Genomic DNA, 26,417 nt, shown 5'->3' on the forward strand with positions numbered 1-26,417 from the left:
ATCAGAATGCTATGGACTGAATTGTGTCTCCTTCAAATTCATATGTTGAAGCCTAAACTCAATGTGATTGTATTTGGACACAGTGCTTTTAGTTGGTAAAGTTAAGTGAGGTGCTAAGAGTAGGATCCTAATTCAGCAGGACTGGTGGGTTTATAAGAGGAAGAGACCTTTCTCTCATGCTCTGTCCACGCACATGTACTAGTGAAAGGCTATGTCAGCACATAGTGATAAGGTGGCCATCTGCAAGCCAGGAAGAAAGTCCCTATCAGAAACAGTTCAGGCTGGCATTCTGAATTTGGACCTCCAGCCTCTAGAACTCTGAGAAATAAACTTCTGTTGTTCAAATTATCCAGTCTATGGTATGTAGTTATGGCACCCTGAGCTAACACAGGTTATACCACAGATACCTTGAGCAAGATTTTCTCACTTAATATACACTGCCAAAATATTTTTACGACATTCTGATATACAACCTTCAGAAATTGTTTTGTGAATAAAAGACTCATAAAAGCCAATTTATTAAAATACTTTATTAAAAATATTTTGTTAAAAATAAAAAGAAGTTAAAGGTTAACTTGAAGAAAATGAGATGGTTATATAGTCGAGAGATGAAATAATACAGAATAATTAAGATAAGTAATTTCCAAGGAAACTAACATTTTACCAAGTATAACATCAATTTCTCTGCATGACCATATCACCGAATCACCAGACAAGCTCAGAGATAATGTTATTTTTATTTATTGAATATACAGGCAAGAGTAGCTATTGAAGAACATGACTGAGATTGTCCTACAGGTTAACCCCAGGCTACATATATTTTAATCTCCCAGTCGTATTTTATTTGAAGTATGATTGATATCTATATTATCATTTAATAAGCTTAAGAGATGAAACCACATACCCCAATCTACTCTCTGCACAATAGGCAATAAAGGTAATCTTGTAAATATTATAGTAAATACCTTTACTAATGTAATGTTAGGGTCCTGTAGTTCAGTGTGCAGAAACTACCATAATATCGTAACATAAAAGTAGAAAATCAGAAAGACAGGATATTTTTCTCTTGAAAAGATGTCAGAAAGTGAAGACTTGCAGACTCCTCCATTACTTGCCTACAGTATGTAGTTTTGGTTCAAACTCAACACAGTCAATTCACTGGAGAGAGAAAGAAAAAGAAAGATTCTAAATGGTCAATCTTTTCTTCAGTGAGTTACTTTTCAAAGAAGGGTGAATAAACAGTGAACTGTTATGTCTGGTATTTATCAAATACCAAAAGAGCTTTCTATTTTGAGAAGAGAAGATTTCATATTAAATTGTACAGAACCAAATCATACTCAGTGGTTTTATTTAACTCCTCAGTTTTTATATAAACATGGTAATATGGATTATAAGACCTTATTCAAACTTCTATATAGAATTAAATAAAATAATCAAAAAAGGGGAAATGTTCAGATACAGCATCTGGCTTGGTTAAAAAATGTGATTGTTACATCAGATTAGCAAGGGGGGCTGAGGTCTGGCCAGCCCCTGACTTCCATGGTCTTCCCAAATGTGCACGCAGTCCTGTTTGGGAAGCTGCTATTTACATTACGGCCTTGATGACTATCTTCCAATTTGAAGAGAGGTGAATGTAACTTCGGATATCCAGGTGTTATGCTTCCCACTGGAAATGTACATCTGATTATTCATTTGCCAGTGTCACTTACCTCTGACTTGACATGAGCAGAAATGAAAATAAACAAAACCAGTGAATCTAATCGAAAGTCCATTTAGGACATGAGGCTCAAGACAGGAATCTTTGTGAATGTTTGAAACAGTCTCTCCTTGTTAAGTGTTTGAGAATTTCTTCCCTCCTGTCTGTTCTTCAATAGCATAACTTATTTATTTATTTATTTTAAAGATTTTATTTATTTATTTGACAGAGATCACAAGTAGGTAGAGAGGCAGGCAGAGAGAGAGGAGGAAGCAGGCTCCCTGCCGAGCAGAGAGCCCGATGCGGGGCTCAATCCCAGGACCCTGGGATCATGACCTGAGCTGAAGGCAGAGGCTTTAACCCACTGAGCCACCCAGGTGCCCCCTTATCTCTTTTTTAAAAGCAATTATATATTTTTTGGACTATACGTTATTTGCAATACCCAGTGATTGCCAATACTATAAATACTCCTTTAAAGAAGTATAAGCCACAGGGCGCCTGGGTGGCTCAGTGAGTTAAGCCTCTGCCTTTGGCTCGGGTCATGATCTCAGGGTCCTGGGATCGAGCCCCACATCAGGCTCTCTGCTCAGCGGGGAGCCTGCTTCCCCCCCGCCCCCGCCTGCCTCTCTGCCTACTTGGGCTCTCTCTCTCTCTGTCAAATAAATAAATAAAATCTTAAAAAAAAAAAAAAGAAGTATAAGTCATAGTTATTGTCTTTAAAACACTTAAAGCCTTACAAGGGAAAATAATAGAATCATACTAATAACTTGATGAAGCCATACATGCTTAGTCTTTTAAGCATGGCACAAAGAAGGTGCTAAAGAACACTGCTCCCTCTAGGTCTAATTATACCCCAGGGGTATAATTCAGCTAAACCGGGAGGGCATAAATTCCAACTGTTCACTGCACATTCTCAAATGACAGGGCCAGTAGTCTACTCCCATTGAGATCTATGGCTTCTGCTACATGGACAAAACAAAATCAAAAACAAAGAAAAAAAAACCCAAAACCCAAAAAACAACCAACCAAAAAAACACCCAAAAAACATACTGCTGATGACACGAACTTGTGTCTGGCTTGGTTAACCTGCTCTCACTTCCCTTAGGAAGGTAACTGAAGTCAAGGAAGTTGCATGTAGTGATTTGGAGGTTTGCAACTAGGAAATTCTTAGATTTAGGGGCATACGTAGCCTTTCATGTACAAAGTTCTCATTTTAACCTACCCCAGGCTACCCAGTTTTACTGATTTATAGTTAATTAGGATTGAGATTTTCATTGAAAATTTGAATACTTGTGTGCTTCTTTGTATGCATTTCAGATCATGTTGGCTGAAGCAAATAATTGTAACAGCACTCAAGAAATGAATGAATACCACAGGGAAGAGCTTCACCAGCCCTGCCCCTGACAACCTGTAAGTAAATCCTGCTGTGTTCTCTGTTCACAGAAATATCTTTCTGACATCACTTGTGATAGCTGAAAGATTTCTTTTCCTATCAGCTAACAAAACCCCAATACCATTTCCTCACTTTTTAACCACGTCTCAAAACCCCTAAGAAAGTTTCTGCTATTTGCTGTTAGACTTTAACACTAGAATTAAATTCTTTTTACCACATAAAGGTTTAGTTAGTGTATGTGTGTACAAGTCCACTTGTGATAAATGAACATCATTTGGGCATAAGGTTGAAAGAAGAAATCTGTACTAATTATGGTAAAGAGGGCATAATATATTGTCCTCAGAATGAGTCAATGAAGTTATATCATTGTGCATTCAAGGCATTTAATGTAGAATTCTAGTGAAGAAAATTCTTCATGCTTAAGGTAGGAAAAGTCTGAAAGATCTATTTGCATCTTTTAAATATGTTAATGAATAGCTGTCAGTGAGGTAAGATTTTCTTTGTTACTACAGATCAATGAACAAACAAACAAATAAATAAAATCAAGTCTAACCTACTCACACCTAATTTAAGCTGGTCAGGTTCAGGAATATTTTTTCTAAGCTATCTGGTCTTTTCTGTCTCTTTGCAATTTGTTGCCTATATGCTGTTTATGAAAACACTTTACATACTAAAATGTCAGAAGTGAAAATACTTTTGTTGTAGTTAAACTTATGTAGAAACTATATGATTTTGCCTATTATTTCAGTCCTCAATTCAGGATCTCATGGCAAAGAAATGTTTCATCTGTGACCCTATATAATGCTAGTACATTAACTTTTAAAAATTTGCCACAATATTATATTCAGACTAACAAGGAAAGTTTCAAAATTATCTGGGTAAAAAAACAGGGTAAGCTAGAAATTCTGTCTTTTGGAAGGTAAAATTAATGGAACCCCACAAAAATACACAATTTTTCTGATATCCAAACTGATCTCTTGCCGCCTTTAGAAAACTCTTTTATTTTGGTTTAGCTGTATGCAATGGTACATTTCTGAATACTCACCACTTGAGAATTCAAAATACAATGTGCTTTAAACATTACCATGTGACATAGATATTGCTAAATAGGTTAATTTTGTGTGATCTTCTGGAGAAAAAAAAAAAAACTTCAATCGTATTTAAAAACATTTTTTTCTAGTCACTTAACTCTTAATTTCCCAATGAGGAGTGGCCTCTACAGATTTACCAAAATGGGTACCTAAATATCACTGAACATTAACTTACTATAGAGAATTTTCCACCTGAGGGGATGCTTTTCCTCACAAACTTGACACTTCACCTCTTAAGATTTATAGTTCTTGACTAAAACACGAAGTAATTTATAGTTTTTGACTGAAAAGCCACCTGAAGACTAAAGATCTATGATTGGTTCAGCCTCACCTAACTGATGGCAACTGAATTACATGAGTGCCTGTTACTTTTATGTAGTCAAAACACACCATAATAGCACACATGCATACATGTATACACACATGCACACACTATTTTAAATAAAATTCTGAGTCCTGTGGTCAGTCATTTCCAAGGATGAAGTTGTATACCTATGGGTAGTAGGTTTAAAACAAAGAAGATGGTAAATGACATAGGTATATTTTTACAAATTTTTTAACCCAGGATTAAGCCTGACATTAAATATGCTATGTATAATTGTTTCTAAGACAGTGGAGTTTCATGATATGTTACGGTGTTCTTTTTCTAGACTAGCAAGACAGCAGTTTGGCAATCGGTCTTCCTATTAACAGAATGAGAAGTCCATTTGATCATTACATTTGAATCCTAAGAATTAGATTCCTTTAAATGTCAGCAGGCACTACGGGGCACTGGGTATTATTCTAGCACCTAAAATCTGACTCAGCAACTATCTTAACATCTCAGGACTACAGGGAACTCTCTCCAACAGCCCCAGAAGTGCTGTTGGCACACTCGGGATTTCCAGTGGTCAACGTGACTCCTCTCTGGCTTTGTTGAGACCACTTCTACATAGCACATCCACTGATCTCAAACTGCACTGTAATAAACCTTTAGGATATCTACTATGAGAAGTGAAGAGACACTTGAAGCAAGTTATGTTAGGTCTATTTTTAAAAAGAGGGATTATAATTTATATTGCTCCTTTCTTTAAAATGTTATCTGGAGTAATAAAATCCTACATATCAAAGGCAGGTGAAATTTTAGACGGTGGATATGGTGAGAATTTTTTTTCTTTGTTAGCTAACTTAGTCCTCACTTTCTCTTGTCTTCCCTTCCCTTGCCTTTTATTTCTTTATTCCATGACATAATTTTAATGCTAGTGTTGGGGCCAAAGGCTGGCAGTTCCAAGATGGGCCACTTTGGCATGAGCAACATTTTGAGTTAAAAGCAACTAAAACCCAGCAAATTCAGGAAAAGCTCTTTACCTCCCCTTCAACTGCCTACCTGTACCAGGAAAAGAGCTATTAACAGATTCCTCTTTACAAAAAAAATTTATCTGCATAATAGGTCAATTTGTTTTCCAAACATCTCCTCTCACCTTCAATAGTTTTTCTTCCCTTTGTTTAGTAAGACCCCTTCCCCTCTTCTTAGCTGTATAAGCATCATATCACCTCACAGTCTTTGAATTTCCATGTCTGTGTGGATTCCCCATACCTACATGATTAAATGTGATTTTCTTCTGTTAATCTGCTTCATGTCAATTTGATTCTTAGTCCAGCTAGAAGGACCTTGAAGATTGGAGGAAAAATACTTTATCCCCAACACTAGGTTTGTTCTTCTGCCCTGATCATGGGTTTCCTTTCTGACATTACTTCACATATGCTCAAGAAAAGTAAACTGAGATGACAGAAAGAATCCAGAATGTAGAGTTAGACCACATGTGTACTAGTCTTTATGAACCAAGGCAGGTCATTGTATACCTTCCCAAGCCTTATCACTTCATCTAAAAAATGAGGATGTTGAAAGGAGTGATTCCTAAGGTTTTTCAATGTGCTAAAGACTTTTGATTCTATAACCCAAGCACTGCTGTACTGTATGGATTGGCTGTGATCTGGAGAAATGTCAAAAACTGTATACAATATAACTGTTTATTTACTGGAGAATAAGTGAGATCTCATACTTAGCACTGCCCTCTCTACTGATAGCCTTGATCCACATTAATATTCGTATGTCCCAAGCTGTGTTAAGAAGGAAACCACAGGCCTCAAATGGGGTCATTTAGACCAAGTTCCCAAACCAGGGCTTAAATCATAATCTAAAGTTTCAACTTTCTCCAGAAAAGTAATCTTAAACCAGTCAGTCAAGAATTTTTCTATCATGCCAAAGAGTCTGCCACATGGATCCTCTGCATTCTTCCAAGAAAGATGAGGCAATCTACATGGTAAAACCCTTTGCTCTTCTCCTAAAGGAAAGCCATCTTACCTGAAACAATCCTTTCCTTCTGCTAATAATTTGCTTGCCCCACTCTCCTACAAAATCCTTCCATTCTGTACAACTCCTCAGAGCACCCTTACTTGCTGGATGGGATGCTGTCCGATTCATGAATTGTTTAATAAAACCAATTAGATCCTTAAAATTTACTCAGTTGAATTTCTTATTTAACAGATTCAATGTCATTTATACTCTTGGTAAATGTAGTGATTATGGCTGTGGACTTTGAAGTCAGTAAATCTGGGCTCGAATTCTGAACTGGGTACATATTACCTCTGAGATTACACAACTACCTAAGCTTTTTCTGTCAAATAGAAGTAATTCCTACTTCATGATCATTTTATTGGGTATTCACATAAATACATGTAAGGTATCTAGCACAATGCCTGGCATAAAATACAGATTTAAAATGAGACTAATTATTATTATTGATTTTACTTTATGAGTTTTTTTATTCCTTCCTGAAAGCAGAATTTGAAAATATGAGTATGAATATAAGAGTGCTGGATAATAAAAAAGGAATTCCATCAGAGGACAAGACAATTGTAGAGTATGAAAAATTTAATCTGCTACAAAACATTCCTTAAATCCAGAATAGCAAATGCTGTATTAACACCCCCTCCTCCCTTCCATGGTAGACATCAGTAACCATCACAGGCCTAATGAACTTGGGCATGAGCTCAGATTTCTAATCTTAGAGTTTCAAATAGGCCTTAACAAAAACTAAAAATCTAGATAAAGAATGTACATAAACTGGGGATAAAAAGCCACGAAACAAATTTAAAAGTTAAAACTAAGTCACAGTTACTGTATTTGCCTGTCTTGCTTTATTATTTAATCTCTAGAATTCTTCTATCAGCAAGTAACTCAGAATTTGTTGTAAAATCATTCTGACAATAACACTGCAAGTCACACTATGAGGCATTCTGGGATATATTTATCAATCCAACAAAAATTATTGGAAACCCATTTTGTACAAGCCACTGTGATTCTAAAAATATAATGAAATTTTCAATATACTTCTTGGAAGGAACTTTTTTGGAATCTTTGACATGATTTTGTAGAAAGGAAGAAAAGAAGGATGTGGCTTCAGAAGTGCTGACTGTATGTGGAAATACTTCCCAGAGAACTACAAAATTTATGTGGACAACACGGCATGGTAAGTCCAAAACAGAGTTTCAGAATCTCATTCTTACCGAAACAGCCCAGGAACAATGCTGGCAATCCAGTGTGGTATTGAATGTTCTGTTGAAGGCAGCTTTAGAAAGGTAAAGCACTACCAGAATAAAAAAGTGTCATAATTGAAGGAAATGAAGCGTAATTTGAGGTATCACAGTTTGTGAGAAAAAAAATATCTGAATCCAGTTTAACCTGTCTACCCTCTCTTTTGAAACAAAAATTACATCTTCTAAAACATTATTAATTTATCACCCTTGTTAATAAAGTTTCAATTTGCAGATAATGTTACACCTTGTATTTTACTTCTGAATACATGTGATATAAGTGAGTGAATAGCATATTTGGTATTTTGAAATATCTCTCAGAGCATTTAAAGTAGATTATATTACAATTGATTAGATACAATTATCTAAAAAGACACTTGCCATTGTTTTTATATAATTACAAGTAGAAATTTACCAAATTTGAAATTATTTTAATAGTTGAAGAGTGATTATAATGTACTTTCTTTTCCAAAACTAATTGGAGGTTAACTACACAGCAAATCAAATCCTGATTTTTTGACAGTATATTTGATAAGGATATTTTTAATGAAGGTATTTTAGAACAGTGATCATGGGCTTGTCAGATTCTGATGGCAGCTGTAAAGTGATTGAAGCTGGTCAGGTGATGGAAAACGTGTGAATACGCCACCTCCATTTTGCTAGAGTTAGGTCAGAATTAGTTACAGTAATGAATGTCCTGGAGTGTAATTTCAAATGTAATGAATGATGTGTGAAAAAAAGAAAATGCTTCTTCTTTTTTTCAGCTTGCTTTTTTTTTTTTTTTAAATGGAGCATCAATTAGATGCTAGAACTGTTCATTATTACGTAGTTTAATTCTTTCAACAATTTCTTGTGGCTGGTTCTATTGTATGCATTTTATAGCTTATAGAAACTCAAAGAGAAAAATATAGAAATTTACACAAATTACAGACCTCATTTACACGATTCTTTTCCTAATTCACAATGTTTGTAATACCACGACTTCTACTCTCCAGTTCCCCAAATACTCTAAGTGCTCACTCATGGTCATTACATTTTCCCCTGCCTGGCATACTCTTCCCCTAGATAATAGTACAACAGGCTCATTCTTAGATTTAAGGTCTTATCCAAATTCTCATCTTCCTAGAGGGACCCTTTGACCATGCTATTTGAATTAGTCCACCAGCCTACTCCGTTTCTTAGGAATATGACTATGAATACTGACTTTAGAGACATCTCTGACTCTCTGTTATGGGCTTTATTATGTTCCGTTCCCCAAATTCATATATCGAAGTCCTAAACCCATACCTCAAAATGTGACTATATTTGAGATAAGGCTCTTAAAGCAGTAATTATATTAAAATGAGGTCATATGGGTAGGCCCTAATCTAGTATGACTGGTGTCTTTATCAAAAGAGAAAATTAGCCCACAGACATATACAAGAAGACCACCAGAAGAAGATGGCCAACTACAAGTCAAGTAGAAAGACCCTCAGAGAAAGCGATCCTGCCAACATCTTTATCTTGGACTCCTTCTAGCCTCTAAAACTGTGAGGAAACAAATTGCTGTTGTTTAAGTCACATAGTCTGTGGTACTTTTTTATGGCTAGAAAACTAATAGCACTATCATAGTCATTGACTTTGCCCTATTTCTAGAAAATAAAACCCCAGATTCAAAGACTCTTATTGACAATAATATTCCCAGTGCCTGACAAGGTGATTGGAACTTACTGAGTTCTCAACAAATTATCTCTACATGAAAAAATGAGAGTAGATGGCAAAGACAAAATTAACATCCATATTTGCCTCAATCTAAGTCTCATTCTCTTTCCCTTTTCACCATAAATCTTCCATAAACTGGACTATATCAAGGCCTCCTAGAGACAAGATATGGGTTCCAACTCCAGTTATCCAAATAGAGACATTACAATACAAGAATTCAGGATTTAGGGGGCATCTGGGTTGGTTCAGTCCATTAAATGTCTGACTCTTGATTTTGGCTCATGTCATGATCTCAGGGTTGTGAGATTAAGCTCCGAGTCAGGCTCCATGCTCAGTGAAGAGGCTGCTTGGCATTCTCTGTCTCTCTCCCTCTGTACCCACCTCGCATACGCACGCTTGTGTTCTTTCTCTCTCAAATAAATAAATCTTTAAAAAAAAAAATTTAGGATTTAGGAAATGGACACTATCCCAAGGAAATAGAGAGCCATGGACTCCTTGCTTGTGTAGTCTATGTGGAGGAAGACACAATGTTAAACTCCACAGTGCTGGCTTTAGACCTACAGAGCATGCCGAGGAATAAGCTGGAACACTATCAGTACTCCCAAACATAGTTAATACAATACGAATAGCTTAGAGATAATTAAAACAAAGAAGAGCATCAGTGGATCCAGTTATGAGGAACTGGGAAAGACGGAGACAGTGGAAATGAGACACTGTCCTAAGTAGTTAACTCAGACCATTTCACCCAGGAAATATTCCACAACCTCCTAGGTAATTTGCTTCTAAAGCTCCCTGTGTCTATTTTTATTATATTTCCCACCATACTGTAATATTATATGTTCATACATATTTCTATTACCAGACTGCACTGTTCAGTTATCATGTCTTAATTATGTTTGTATTTCTAACACTTACCAAAATGCCTATCATATAGGAGATGCTTAATAGGTGTTCAGTAGAGTCTGATATGGATATAAGGATAGCCAGTATATTTACAGAATATAAAGTAGCCAAAACAGATTGAGCACAAAGTAGACCATCTGGGTAAGTGTCAAGGAGTGGCTGAGATTGGACTAAATATTTGAAAACAGTGATGAATCAGCCAAGAGAGATCTATAGGAAAAGTATTCTAGACAGGAAATAGCTGGAGCAAAATCTGTGAGGAAGGAGCTTGCCTAGTTTATTCTAGGAACAAAGAATCTTTGTGAAAAAACAAAGGAAGTCATGTCTATGTGGGCAATTTATCAGCTGCGAAGTAATATATAAAGTAGATGGTGCCAAAATTAGTCCTACAATATCAACAAATACCCACAACAACTTAGGCAAGTTAACTTTCTCTTGGCTCCATTTTCTTATTTATCTATCTATCTACCATTTTTAAAACTCAAGTATAATTAACATACAGTGTTGTATTAGTTCCAGGTATATACTATCGTGATTCAACAATTCTATACATTACCCAGTGCTCACCATGATAAGTGTACTCTTAATCCCTTTTACCTATTTCACTTATCCCTCCACCTACCTCCCCTCTAGCAACCACCAGTTTGTTCTTCATATCTAAGAGTCTTTTTAAACATTTTTTTTTCTCTTTTAAATGGGAGTCTTGCAAACTAAAGTCCATTCTAGTATAAAAATTCCATGACTAAGTGTAATTTTGGCATTTCTTAGTCCAACATTTTTCTTATAAACCTATTGCAACAAAAGTGAACCAAAACAAAGATGAAAATGAATATAAACATTGAAAAGAGAGGAAAAGAGTTAAACATTAAGTTCTTTATGTAAATATAACATATTTCATCATTTAGCCCATAGATAAAAGCCATGTTCTTTTCTCAATTCATAAAGTTTGCATATGCTTCAAAAATAGCAAAGTCATAAAAAAAAAAAGCAAAGTCATGACAAACAAGGAAAGAATGAGAGTGTCAAAGACTGTAGGAAAGTAGGAGGCTTGACAAACGCAATGCAGATCCTTTGTATTGGTCCTGGAATAGAAAAACCCATAAAATCCAAATTAAGCCCATGACTGAGTTAATAGTTCTGTGCCTATGTTAATTTATTAGTTTTATACATGCACAATGGTTATGTAAGGTATTAACATCAGGGGAGACTGGACAATGGGTATATAGGAACTCTACTATATAAGTTGTTCAATCTAAAATTGATTTAAAATAAAATTGCTTTTAAGAGTGTATAGGGGATGGGGCACCTGGGTGGCTCAGTGGGTTAAGCCTCTGCCTTCGGCTCAGGTCATGATCTCAGGGTCCTGGGATCGAGTCCCGCATCGGGCTTTCTGCTCAGCGGAGAGCCTGCTTCCTCCTCTCTCTCTCTCTGCCTGCCTCTCTGCCTACTTGTGATCTCTCTCTGTCAAATAAAATCTTAAAAAAAAAAAAAAAGAGTGTATAGGGGAACATTGTCTCATGATTCATATTTTCCTTGAATCTCAATAGTCATTACTTATTTTCAGTATAGGGAAAAAAATAAAAATAAAATATGAATAGTTTCACTAAAATATAAAAAGAAGTATACTATTTTATTTGAAATACAAGTTTTGTTCAAGTAACCTAAATAGAATACTATCAATGATCCCAAATGGAGGAAAAACATAAGCTATAAAATTATTGCCCAAACAAAGCCATATAGAGAAAATGTTTAAAATGCAAACAGTAAAATGCCAGTCTCTTTGAATGTTTGGAAATAAAATCTGAACATGAGTTACTACAGAACTTTGTACATAATAGATGAAGAGAATGTATTTGTTTATTCAATGTAAAATCATAGCTCCATTCATATCAGTCATTAAAACCTGAATACATTCCTAGTGAGAAGTTTTAATGACAGAATAATTTTTCCTGCGTTGAGGTATCCCCGACTATGTTTCTAACAGGACCTGGCATAATTTTGACTCTTTTTGCCAAGACTCCTCCTTGCCAAGAACCCATGACTTGTAAAATTAAGTTGGCAATGTTTGTCCTTGACCTCAAGAGAATATTACAAGAATGAATCAAATAATGGTTGAGTAATGCTCTGGGATTTCAGACAAAGGGGACTCTGTCATGGCAATATAAGAAAAGCAAGAATTTGTCATTTTTGCCTTTTTCTTCTTGAAGCTGGTGATGATTATAATGACTAATATACAGATCTGTCCCAAAGCTCAGTGTGACCATTTTTATGTCTCAGGAAACAACTGGCCTACCTTCAATCAATATATTTTTTCTCTAACAGTACATAACTTCTTGGCAGCAAATTGCACGGAAATCACACATAACTGGTCAGCCAACGGGAGCCTATAAGTGCTATCTATCGGCAGGATGTTCTAAGTTTGGGACAGCAATACCAAAATCAAACCATAGATTCTGCAATATATCATACTTCTTGATTTGTGCCAGCATAAAATACTTGAGCATAAGAGGCAAAGGCTACATGCAGACACTCTCTAGGGTGATACAGTCAGGGTGTGGAGAAGGGAAAGACAATTTAGAGTCTGTTTGTTAAAACAGCCCATCAGAGAAAACAGAAACAAGGAACAATTTGACCAGAAAAAAAGTAAAATCTAGACTATCAGCTGAGTTTTCAAATAAAAGGCTTTTATATGCAACACTGCCATGAACAGCCATTTTCATGCAGCAGAAAGAACAGAGCCTTTGAGATCTGAAAAGGATTATCTTACTTCAAAAAATGGAAATATGAAGAACCCCCAAACAGAAAGTGTACTGAGCAAAAGGGGGAAAAAGATATCATAGCTCTCTCCAATCCTCACTAAAACTTGAAATTCTGAATGTAATGTGAATAGAGATGACAACACAGAATTTCCTGATGACTTGAAATGGCTTTATTGGGGATGTCTATATAATATTTCCATCCATATTTGTCTTCCTTTAAAATTGGATCCAAATATTTTGAAAGATCTAATCAGGCTCGAGAAATGAAAGGGATTCTCACACACATGCTTTGCTGGTCACTCTTAATTCTGCATTTTGTAGGCTGATAGTCAGTCACTGAAAAAGCTAACATAATTTCCCAGGGGTCTTCTACTTGATCACATATATTGTTTCAATACAAATATTAATTGTAACAAAATACAAAAATTAATTTGAAGTAAAAGTCAGGGTCCATTTTTTTTTTTTAAGCAGCAATGGCATTTTCTATTAAAACAGAAGAACAATGACTAGTTTTAAGAACAACTGATTCTTCTCACAAGTAACATTTTATTCAGATGGTGTTACTATAAACTTTATTTACAAAAAGAGGATAGAAGGTATTTTAGTCCAATAAAATACATTTCAGAAGTTTACTTAACTATAAATCATAAATTTGTGATGTTATTTTTATTTTGAAAGTAATTTTTTAAATCCACAGCCAAAGGATTTTCAAAACATTAACACTTTGAACCCCACTGCACCCCCTCCACACTATTACCTTGCCATATAGTCTAAATAATTCTGTTTGTCCAAGATAAAAATATTTACATTATGCAGACCATTCCACTCTGCTATTTTAAGGAACTGATCAGAAGGAGCTAAACAGCTAAGGATCTATAATTTGTAAAATTCTGGTGGTTTTTTATCAGCATCAGACAAAATAGGACATCTTGCCTTTTAATAACAAAACATGTAAACAATTATTCTGCTTCATTTTATTTCTACTACAATGTATGTATCATGATGAATTACTAACTCAACAGAAAGCAATATGGCATAATGAAAGGACCAAGGGATTTAAAGTCAAAAGACCTTTGTTTGAGTCCTGGCTCTGCAATTTACTAGATATGTGACCTGAGGCAACTGATTTAATCTAGCTGAATGTGTTTCTTGCTGTGCATACCTCTTGTGGGGATAAAATGGGGTAATGTCTGTGAATGTCTATTCCACCCAACAGTAGGCATGAAATGGTCAAAAGGCTGTCCTCTGTGCTACCGCAACCAGGGAAAGTGTTTAACAGCATCACACAGGAGTATCATAGTGCAGAATAAAGGAGGAATCAGTTTTCAACTTCAACCTCAAAAAGAAAGTTACTTTTCAGCCCAAGAGAGTACAAAATAATCCTCCCCATGCCTCAGTGTGGTAGAGAGAACACTGTGGATGAGAGATGAATACAGACATAAAACAGAGCACCTTTTCGCCTAACTGGAGAAAAAAAAGAAACACCAGTCCTGAAGCATTAAATTAATATAGCAGACATAATCCAGCATAGATGGGAAGGAATAAACTACTATAGAAATAACCTTATAAAAGAATGGGTGTTGGAAGTAAATTATGGACAATGGCAACAAAAAAGACTGAAATAATTTATAAATATTAAGTACTGTGAATAAAGACAATAATCCTTGATATATATGGAACAAGAACATGATTATAGTAAGTGAGAATTAGGTGGATTTGAAAGATAAGAATTACATACCATATCAGAAATAAAATTTATTTCCCTTATTTTTACACACAGACACCATATATATATATATATATGCACACACACATATGTGTATATGTATATATATGATTTGTTTGTGATTTATTGTATAGAAAAAGGTACACAGGTTTCATTCCAGGGTTCAGTTCATCTTATCTATTATGTTATCCTTCCCCCCCAAATCTGAGTTACTTAAAGAATTCTCTGGATGTTGTTGTAATATCTAACTGGAAGGAAAAGACTCTACCTTAGACTTCTAGTTAGGATACTGGAACCCCCAGTCGCGTAAATGGCAGTAAACAACCTCATCTAGTGAATGGACTGTTTCTGTTTGGTGATGCTCTGCATGATAAGAACTCTTAGGAAACCCAGAAGCTTGTTTGAAGGCTTAGTTATTCCAAAGTGTGTCTCAGCTACTGAAATATCCTTGGCCAAAAAAATGGTCCTCCTCTGTCTGGGAATGTTTGAGCAACAGCTCCAAAAGAGATCCCTATGGGAGAGAAATCAAGTTTCATCAATTCATCAGCTGGAGTCAGTCAGCTCATACACATAGAGTTGACAGCCATTGATATTACAGTAAGAACGCTGTTATATTTAACTTCAAAAAATGTAAAACACTTTGGAAATATAAGGAATGATAATTAGAACATGATGTAAGCATCACTGAGGACTTTTCAATGATTTGCTGGTATCTCGGTTATCACCATCTCTCAGTTACAAGACCAAAAAAAGAGGGTTCTCTGTTATCAAGGTGACTAGAAGCTGTACCTGGAGAGAGCCCATGAACATTCTATCTGGGGAAAAACAAAAACAAAACAGAATCTCTCTAATGAGCAGGTGTTTTACTCTGCTTTAAAATGAGAATTCCTACAACCTGGGAAACTGTATTGTTAAACAATATAATAACTCAGAATTCTTATAAAAGAATTTACATGAGCGTTCATCTTCCATTGTATTCTGGTTTCCTCTGGGAGATTTATTTACACTTGTTTACCACGGGCCTAATTACCTTTTCTTAAAAAAAGATTTATTTATTTATTTATTTATTTGAGAAGGGGAAGAGGGAGAGTGCATACAGAGCAGGGGGAGGGGCAGAGGGAAAGGGAGAGAGAATCTCAAGCGTACTCAATATTAAGCATGGAGCCTGACACGGGGCTCAATCCCATGACCCCTGAGATGATGACCTGAGCTGAAATCAAGAGCCAGATGCTTAACTGACTGAGCCACTCAGGTCCTCCCGCTAATCACATTTTATTAAATCATGTGAGACATCTTAACAAATGCCTTAGAGTATATAGTTTCTTACTTCATAGTTGGGGTTTTTGTGTTTTCAGATGAGGAAGTTTTTTCTACAATAAATTCCTACAAGAGTGATTTAGAAGGCTACTGAAAAGACTGACTAATCCAAACAAGATGAGACATTTTCCTGGAAGTATTCTTTGAGTTCAAGGGTAGTAACCTACTCTGCAGGGATATCAGGAGAGCCATGCATTTCCTTGGGAAGGAAATATTAAGAAAGCATCCCTTTTCAGTACTTGAAGAGGTTCTTTCAATTTATATTATAAATTTACAGTAACTTGAAAATTTATGCAGTAAAATAAATTATACATTATTACTAATAGCTATTGTCTCCACAAATGCTGTATGAAAAACAATAAATACATGCATATGGTTCTGGTACTTCTGGTGCTACGCGTCCCTCCTCACCAAGGAATGGCAAGCCCTTCTCTAGAAATGGCCAATGCTTCTTTTCTGGCCCAGGTCTGGACCTCCTTTCAGCCTTCTTGTTTGTGTTTACACTCCCCTCTAGGCTCCACAATGATCTGGTTGTTTTCTAAAATCATTATTGATAAATTAATTACAAAGTACACATATCTACTCTGTCTTCAAATGGTCATGGTTTCATTTATAGTATATATGCTGACATTTATTTCTTGCATCAAATAAAATTTTACCTTTCTGTTTTAACTAACTGTTCTTGCTTTTTTCTATTTCTGTTCATAATTGATATTCTGAGAACCTATGCAAATCAGAATGATCAGTAAAATTCTATAGAACTCCCTTCTAATGTAAATGCACAGATCTTTGTGATTTTTAAACGGGAATCTCCTTGTCTAAATGCTACTTGGAAAATGTTCTTCCATGAGTAAGAATGCTATTAACACTTATATAACACTTAGAATGCCATAAGCCAGACATTCTTCTAGGTTTTTAACATGTATAGTTTATTTTAATACTCATAATAGCCCTATGAAAAAGATATTCTCTTTCACAAATGGGGAAACTCCTGCTCAGAGAGGTTCAGTGACTTGTACAAGATCACACAATGATGATGTTGTGATGGGAGTTTGGAACCCAGCCACTCTGACTGTAGAATCCTCATGAGTAATCTATATGTTGTCTTTAAAATATCTGTCTTCTGTAGTTGTTTCCTGTGTTCCCTAACAAGTGCCCTCCAATGAAATCATCTGCTTCTGGAGCTGAAATTTAGCTTAGGCAGCTGATCCAGGGATTTGCTCTTTAATTGTGCTTGCGCACAACATTTACACAGATCTGATAAAGATATTGATCACTTAAGGCCCATGAATATCCAGCTCCACTTCATGCGGCACCAAGTACAGCATTTCTCTTTTCTTTCTGCCTTATACAGAAGCCCAAGTTGATATTGAAAGGTTGTGGTAGCATGAAACCTGCTTTCAGACAATCAGCTTAAGTCATTGGCTCTTCAGTGTTATCCTATTTATACCAGTTCATTATATTGTACTTAATATGAAATTACAATGACTCACTCATAAGTGCAGCATTCTTAGACTTAATTAGACACTGAAGAATTATTAAACATTTGACAGCATATTGTATATTTGATCTTGGTATTGAATTCTCATTGATATTAAGGCACATACAATGTAATATAACATGTTCCTCCGACTGAGAGCTTATGTAATTTTTCACGATTTAACAGCTTTTTGGATGCCCAATTCCTTCAGATGTTTGGCACATAAACATTTTCTAGTAAGTCAGATGTGACTTTTAATTAAAGACAAGACAATTTGATCAGGTAAAGAAGAGTACAGAGACCATTTAAATTAGGGAAAAGTCATCCGAGTTCTAAATTTCAGGTCTGTCCCTACTGATGTGTTCCTTAATTAGATGTTTTCTCATCTCTAAAAATCAATGTATTAAACAAGAAAATTCCTATTCCTTTCTGGCTCTAAATATAATAATTTAACAAGTTGTTTTTGTAGATTCCATCACAGAACGAGCCGGACTACTTCATCAGAGGTCTGACTTCACCAAATTCAAGTACTTCACAGCTCTTGTCAAGTTGCTCATGTTAAGAGGTAGAGGACATGAATTCTAATCAGGTTAATCTTATAATATTTCTTTATTGTTTATTTATAAAGTCTTGAAAATACTTATTTGTTATAAAGACACAAATCAATAAGAAAATGGATAAATTAGAATCAGATAGCATTGTAAATGAATTAAGATCTGTATTCCAATCCAAATATTAAGTTATTAATAAACAAACAATTCTTATACAATGGAAAGTATACAGGAAACCTGTGTATGTGGCATAGAAACATACAAGTATTTTGCTTAGCTCCTAAGCAGTTTCAGTAGCACCACCAGCAGGGCATACTTCTCTACAGAATGGATCTTTTAGTTTAAACATGTTTTTAGGCTTCTTGGATTTATTAGATCTTGAAAAAAATGATTATTAGTAGAAGAAAAATAAATGTTAACTTTCTACAATCTAATGTGTAATCATATACAAATGTAGCATAATAAACTGTTTTTATTACAATTTCATCATCTGAATGGAAATTATAGTGTTAGTGCTTTCAAGAGATGGTTCTATCTGCATGCAAGAGAGGGAGAGTTCGCATAATGGTCTGTAAGGCACATCAAATTTATTCTGTGAGGTAGATAAAGGTCTCTTAAAGGTCTTACTCCACTTGTGGAATGAATTTCTTATCGTGTATAAATTCTGAGTGTAACACGTTTTTCCCCCCTGAAATGTGGTTTGTTTTCAAAAAGAAGAGAATGGCTAAAGAATTTCACTACTGTACAGTAGAAAAAAAATTTAATTAAAGAAAAATTCTAGCTGGCATGGTTGTTAATATAAAAAATGATGATCTATTCATTATACAGAAAAGCAGGTAAGACAAATTAGATAAATACATTCACTCAGAGATGGAAGGAAATATGAACACTGGAATCTGACCATCAGGAATAAAACTACATTTAGATCTTTTTAAATGATAAGAGACGGTGGGCACTGTTTTTTTTTCCTCTCTAGGAGCACATGCAAGAGACCATTGGAAAGATCTACACTTTCTCCTATTGGATTCATCATCACAAGATTTTCACTTATAATAGTGCTTTAAAATAGAGGTTTAAATGAAATTGACAAATTGAGTTGCTTATGCCTGGCATCACATGAAGATTTTCAAAGACAGTATATGTTATTCTTAACAAACATATAAACATTAGTAATACTATTATTATCATCATTATTACTGCTATTTCCATAGCTGAAGGTATTGAGGGACACAGAAGTTGAATACTTAGCTTGTTTAGCAAACTTTATTGAGTTCCTACTCTGTGTCAGGTACTTCACTAGATCTGAGGTGGAAGTTCTCAAGAAGATAAAATACAGGAGAAAAAAATAAGGAAACAAAACCCCCCCAAAATAAAATAAAATTTGATGATACATAAAATAATTTTATGATCCCAATGCTAGCCACACAAGAAACATAAATTCAAACATTTTAATTGTGGACATAACAATTTTCACATTTCCCGAGGCACTAGAATATAACCACCATGAGCCAAAATCATTTGTTTTATTCACTGCTGTGCTTACAGACTCTCAGAGTTACCTGGTACATAATAGATACCCCGAAGTATTCTGTTGTATGAATTAAGTGATAAGGAAAATTATTACCCTTTTTCCTATTCCCTTACCCACCCTAAAAGAAGTCTGTCATGTCTGGCATGGCCTTTAGTTCATGATAGGAGCTAACTCAAGAGTTGCTGAATGCATGAAAGAATGAAGAAACTACAATTAGCTGAAGGTTTTATTACCAATTCTGAAGTATTACAGTGATCAACAAAGTTAAGAATGTAAGTATTTTTATCTTCATCTTAATCAGGTTTGACCATTTTGCATCATTCCAATGCTAAAAACATATTTTGCTTTACACACCAATTCTCTTATTTTCTGGGCTTCAAATTTATCTTAAATCTTATGGCTATTTCAGGTATCTACAATACTGTAACTAATATTTTTTTCCCCTCACATTTCTTCCTTTCATGTTTGGCAGCCCTGTGCAGATGGAATATTTCAACTAAATTAAAATAAGAACTAATGGAAAGGAATAACAAAGAGAAATCGACAAAGAAAATATATACTTCAGAGAAATACTACAATACTTTGAACTACACAGATATCATCTGCTAGAGACATTTATTTTGTTTTTCAAAGGTCAAGGAATCAAATCAGGTAATGCATTAGTTTCCAATCAAATGATATTAAAATTCAAGTAAAATCCCTCAGGTGAAGAAGCTAAATGATGGAAATTTGAATTACCTGTCTATGATAACACAGCTGGGAATAAAACATACTCCTGCTTTCTTAATTTCAGGGTATAGCTACTAATCCTCTTTAGGTTATTTATAAGACAGTTCCAGTAAGTAAAATATGAAACTGCTATCTGGAGATATAGGATTTTCTTTTCATTACCTGAAGTCCAGGTTTTCTTCATAATCCTTGGAGCTACTGAATATTTTGAGTCAATCAAAGTAAACACTTTTAAATTTAAAATATTTCTCATGTCATCAAACAGTGCTACTATAAACATCCCTACTTGTGTTTTCTTGTATACACACTGTGTGTTCCTCTAGAGCATATGCCAAAAATTGAAATAAAATATTAAAACCTACAAAATGACATCAAAAAAGGCTATTCCCATTTATATTTACACATTATTTCAACAGGCTTATTTCCTCTACACTTTGTTAACTTGATATTATCACACATTTTCTTTTTTACCTATCTGATATACAAAAAATATCTACTGATGCTTTAATTTGCATTTTCCTGATTACAAGTGAGGTTGAACACTTTTTAATACTAATCAGGTATATTCCCTCTTCTGAAAATACTCTGTTCATATCCTTTCTCTTCTTTTTTTCTTTTTCTTGTCATTAGTAGGAGTTCTTTATATCATTTGGATATTAGTTGCTTTATTTCTTCCATATGTCCCAAATATTTTGCCTAGTCCACTACTTGCATGGGATTTTTATTTAGACGTACAGTCATAAGTATATATATCTTTCTTTATGGTTTTGTGTATAAAAGGGATCAACAACTCCAACTTCAAAATAGAGCTTCCTATAGTATTTTCTAAGAATGTACAGGTTTTTGAAAAGGTCTTTGTCCATCCTCTATATGCTTTACCATGTTTTAAACTGTACATAGCTCCATGCAGGCAAACAATTTTCTGAATACCATTCCTTAAACCATCTATTTCTTTACTCACTGACTGATAGACTATTGTTATAAAATACTAAAATTTCTTATGTTTGTAGGTGAGTTTCTTTACATATTCTTATAGAGATATTATCTAGTTTTTAATCATAATTTATGTAAACCTAAGTTTCATTTATTGCCTTGTTCATCAATGCTATTTACATCCTTATTCCACCTGCTACCACTATATTTCATTTGCTGTAGTGTTCTCTGAGAAATCATTGGTGGTAAGTTTTCTGAATCTCTGGATGTCTGAAAATGTCTTTATTTCAATCTTATTGATTACTCATTTGGATAAATATAAAATACTAGTCAAAATTCCCTCGCAACCTACCCTGCTCATTCTTTTTTACCTTCAGTGTCACTAATGGCAAGTCTAATGAAGTCTAATGGTAATTTGATTCTTACACATTTGTGGATAACATGGAAAGTTATCCTTCTTTCTTTGCTTCTTTCTCATTGAAGAAGTTTTAGGATTCCTCTTGGGTTTCTCTTGATATTATTGTAAACTCACTATGTTTGGTTATATTAGCTTTTTTTTTTTTTTAAGATTTGATTTATTTATATGAGAGAGAGAGAGCAAGAGCAAGAACAAGAAGGAGAGAGAGAGATCACGAGCAGAAGGAGAGGTAAAGGGAGAAGAGGCTTCCAGTTCAGCAGAGAGCCTGACACCGGGTCTCAATCCCAGGACCCTGGGATCATGAGCTGAGCCAAGGCAGATGCTTAACTGACTGAGCCACCCACGTGTTCCCTGCTTTTGTAGTTTAAAAAAATTTCTTTCTACTGAGTACTTAGTGGATTCCTTCAATCTCAGAATTTGTGTCTCTCTTTAGTTTTAGGACATTGTTATCTCTTCTTTTTCTTTCTTAAATTCCTATTGAATTCTCAATTCATCCTACATGAGGCTTTTCTTGAATGTTGTATATATCTTTATAGTGTATGCTGTATTCTGGAAATACTTGTCTCATTCAACCAATAAATTAATTTCCCCTCACCTGTTATTCATTCTAATAACTGAAGTTTTATTTCATGCCAATAATTAACTTGGTCATTTCAATGACTTCTGCTACTTCTTTCATTTTTCTCAGAATATTAATACAATGTATTTCAAAGCCCTCTACAGCTTACACTTATTAATTCTGCCTACTTAGATGTGTTATTTTTTTAGTTGATCATCATTCATTCATGATGTTGGCCTTCCTTGATTTTTATTAGTTTTTTAGTGTGCACATTTTCTGGAGTTGAGATACTCTTCTGAAATCGATTTGCATAGTCTGCTTAGGGTAGAGGCAGGGCATATTGTGGCTTTTACTCTGATATATTTTAGTGAGAGTAGTTCTGGGGTATGCCCACCAACTATGGCTAGACTTGTGGCTCGCAGAAACTCTTCACTTCTTCCAAGTGTGGCTATCAAACTGGAACACTGTTTCCCATTCTTTCATTTGAGATTCCACTTCTACTGCCCCCACCATTGCATTGCTACTGCTTGTCTCAAGACATGAAAGAGGTTTTTGGCTGCTCTTCCTGTGACAACTCAACTAATCTCAATTATTTCCCTCTGTGCCTTCTTTTCTTCCTCCAGGTATCCACCATCACTGGGCAAGATCCATGCTTGTTATCACTATCACTTTTGTTATAATACCATCCTTCATCAAGCTTGAATTATGGCTTCCTTTTTAATTAGGTACCATCTACTTTTAATCTGTCAAAATTCTCCACAATTTCTAGTCTGCCACAGAGTCTCCTTGTTTTCCAAAAATGATTATGGATTTTGGAAATACACATTTTCTCTTATTTGTATGGATCTGAGGAAGAAGGGGAAGGCTTACAGCATGTTCCATATATGTTCCTTATAGGGAACAGATTTATTTTTTAAATTTACAGGAAACTTAAGTAACTTGAACTTAAGAAAATTATCTTACTACTCCAAGCTCATTTTTCTTATATATAAAATGACAATGGCTGCCTCATTGTAGTAGCTTCTTCCTCACTTAGAATCCTTTGGAAGCCCAACTGTGGAGAAGAACCAGTTTTTATTATTGTCATTGTTCTTTGTTTGCTTTTGATTTCTTTTTTTGAAGATTTTATTTATTTATTTATTTTAGAAAGAGGGAGAAAGAGCATGCATATGAGTGAGCAAGCTGGGGGAGGGACAGACGGTGAGGAAGAAGGAGAGGAAAAAGGAAAGAATCCCAAGTAGATTCCCAATGGAGCCCAGATCCCAGCGCAGAACTTGATTTCACGACCCTGAGATCATGACCTGAGCCAAAACCAAGAATCAGATGCTTAACTGACTGAGACACCCAGATGCCCCATGTTTGTTTTTGATTTCTAATCCCCCTTGGACTGATACTTCTGTGAAGCATGAAGACACACACTTGGATTTCCTGACAATGCCAAACTGCTACAAAAGCTCTTCTAATTGCTCATCTTCACTATTTCTATTTATCTCATTGAGGACCAGTAAGAGTTTGCAGACTGCCTTCAGTTCACACACCATACTTAAAGTGGGATTATTCCTTTAGACAAAGTACTATCTCCTTTCAGTGGAAACCCAGACTGGGTTCTGCTTTACCTTAAATTCCATCACTACACACTGCCTGAGGATTATCCTATCTCTATCAGACTATCTGCAGGTCCCAGAACAAGATATGGGCCCTCATGTGATTATATACACATGTGTACCGCCTTGAATTATTTCTCTCACTTTGCTAAAGCAGCAATCTCCCATATATTATTGAATTATCTCTTTGCAAAACTGAGCTCAAGCACCATCTCATTTTAGGGACTTCCTGACTTTCTGATGTAGAGATGCATCCTTTTCCTCTCCAGTCTCATAGTCATAACATTCCTTATCTACTTAGATTATACTGCTTATCTGTGTGGGTTTTATCTGCATGTTTGCTCATTTGTCTTCCTTCTATCAAAATATTACTTCCCCTCTACTGCTTGTGATCCTATTTCTTAGTATCTTAAGAGCATAACAGCTCAGCTGAAAATGTTTAGTAATTATGTATTTAGGAGTAAATGCAAATAAGTACTCTGTTTTATATTTGCTCCAGTTCATATTTATACACTACTTTAATTTTCCTACTATAAACTCAGTCCTAAAAGTATGCTTTTCAATCAGTTGACACTTGTTTTTATTCTATTCTGGGAAACTCTTGGCTATTGTTCTGTCAGCTGTTGTCTCTGCCCTCCTCTCCCTGCTCATTCTTCCTGGAACTCCTATTTGACATGCATTGGACTTTCTCATCAGTTATTCTCTGTTTTTTTAAACCAATATTTACTTTCTATTTCTTTATCTTTTGTTCAGCAACATGCTTGATTTCCTCAGTATACCAAACTCATCTTCCAATTAGCTTATTCTCCTTTTATAAACCACTTGCGGAATTTTTAATTTCAGTGACTACATTTTTTCATGTCTAGAATATCTATGTATAATAAAATCCTGCCATAATATAATAAGAGGAGTCCAAAAATTCAATCATATGAAATATGGACTTGGGTTATTTCAAGAGAACTGTGTCATGAATTACTGTCTCCAGCATAGGCATTAAAGCTCTCCCCTAGTAAAAGGCATATATCTAGTTCCAATATCTCCATAGACCATTCAATTAAACTCCTCTTCATCAATCTGAATTTGAAGTGCTTCTTTATTTCTGGCATTCAAGAATTGCTCATTCATATTTTTAAGATTTTTTAAGTAAATATTAAATTATATTTTATACACTGCTGCTGTGAGTTTGGTAAAGGGGATTTTATCATGTCAGTTCATTTTAGCAAACTGACTAGAAATTCTATTTTCTTTCTCTATCATATGAACTATTTGTATCCTAGACTGGGCATTTATTCCCTGCCTTCCACTCATTATGAGGGCCAGAGTCAGGCCAGGTGTTCTGAACCAATACCCCAGTGTTTAACATCCCAACCTAGTAATTTTGCATATAGATATCCATTTGATGCCTATATCCACTCTGTCCTAAATTTGACTCAAAGTATGAGATCACTGACATGTAGACTTGTATGAAGGTCTTTTCTTTTAACCATATTTCAATGTAGTATTTTCAAAACACATGGCATTACAGTAAATTTACTAATAGCTGGTACATTAGAATTCTACCTCTGCAGGTAATCAGTGTCAATTCACAAATTTTGGATGGTATTTCTGGCTTGGATGGTATTTCTGATACAACAAACGACAGCTTCTAATCAGAAAAAAAAAAAAAACAACCATTTACTTCAAAGTTGATTCTTCATTTGGAATTAATATAGTTTCATTGTTTTCATTTTTGCTCCACGTTAAAACTTTACTGAAGTAACTCTAAGGGGTAATAATACTGTAGAAGGAAGATTATAAAAGTTTCCTTCCTTAGAGCTTGAAAAGAGTTACCAAAAAAAGTAAGTAAGCAAGTGAAAAAATATATAGCAACACTCACAGAAAGATAGCCTATAAGTGCATATTGTAAATTATAAGATGAGCAATCCAATGATGAGAGGGAAGATATAAAAAATCTTCTAGTACTCTACCACAGATGCCATGTGGAAAAACAATGACTTAACATGCTCTTGAAAATATTTATTGATACCGTACAAAAATCTCCTAAGGAAACAGACTGAAAGGCATGAGTAGGGAGGCCAGGAGGAAACACTTGCCACTAACACACACACCAAAAAAAAAAAAAAAAAAAGAGAGAGAGAGAGAGAGAGAAAAGAAAAGAAAAGAAAAAGAAAAAGAAACCCATTATAAACAGAAAAGTTGCCGAGTCCCACCATTCTTCACAGGTGAAAAGAAAGTGGAGAGATAACTATGGATAATAAATCAGCACTAGTTAGTCCTTCCAACTTTAAACAAGTAATTATATGAATTGAAAAAAAAAAAAAAAAGAGTCCCTGAGAGAGGATAAATGACGTATTGAGATAATCAAATAAAGTTCCAGTTGATGTCCTGCTTTAAAGAGAAGTACTGGTGACATGAGCTAAAATGCTGAATTCACCCACTAGCAGGAAATG

This window comes from Martes martes, assembly GCF_963455335.1.
Source record: "Martes martes genome assembly, chromosome: 11".
Taxonomy (NCBI): domain Eukaryota; kingdom Metazoa; phylum Chordata; class Mammalia; order Carnivora; family Mustelidae; genus Martes; species Martes martes.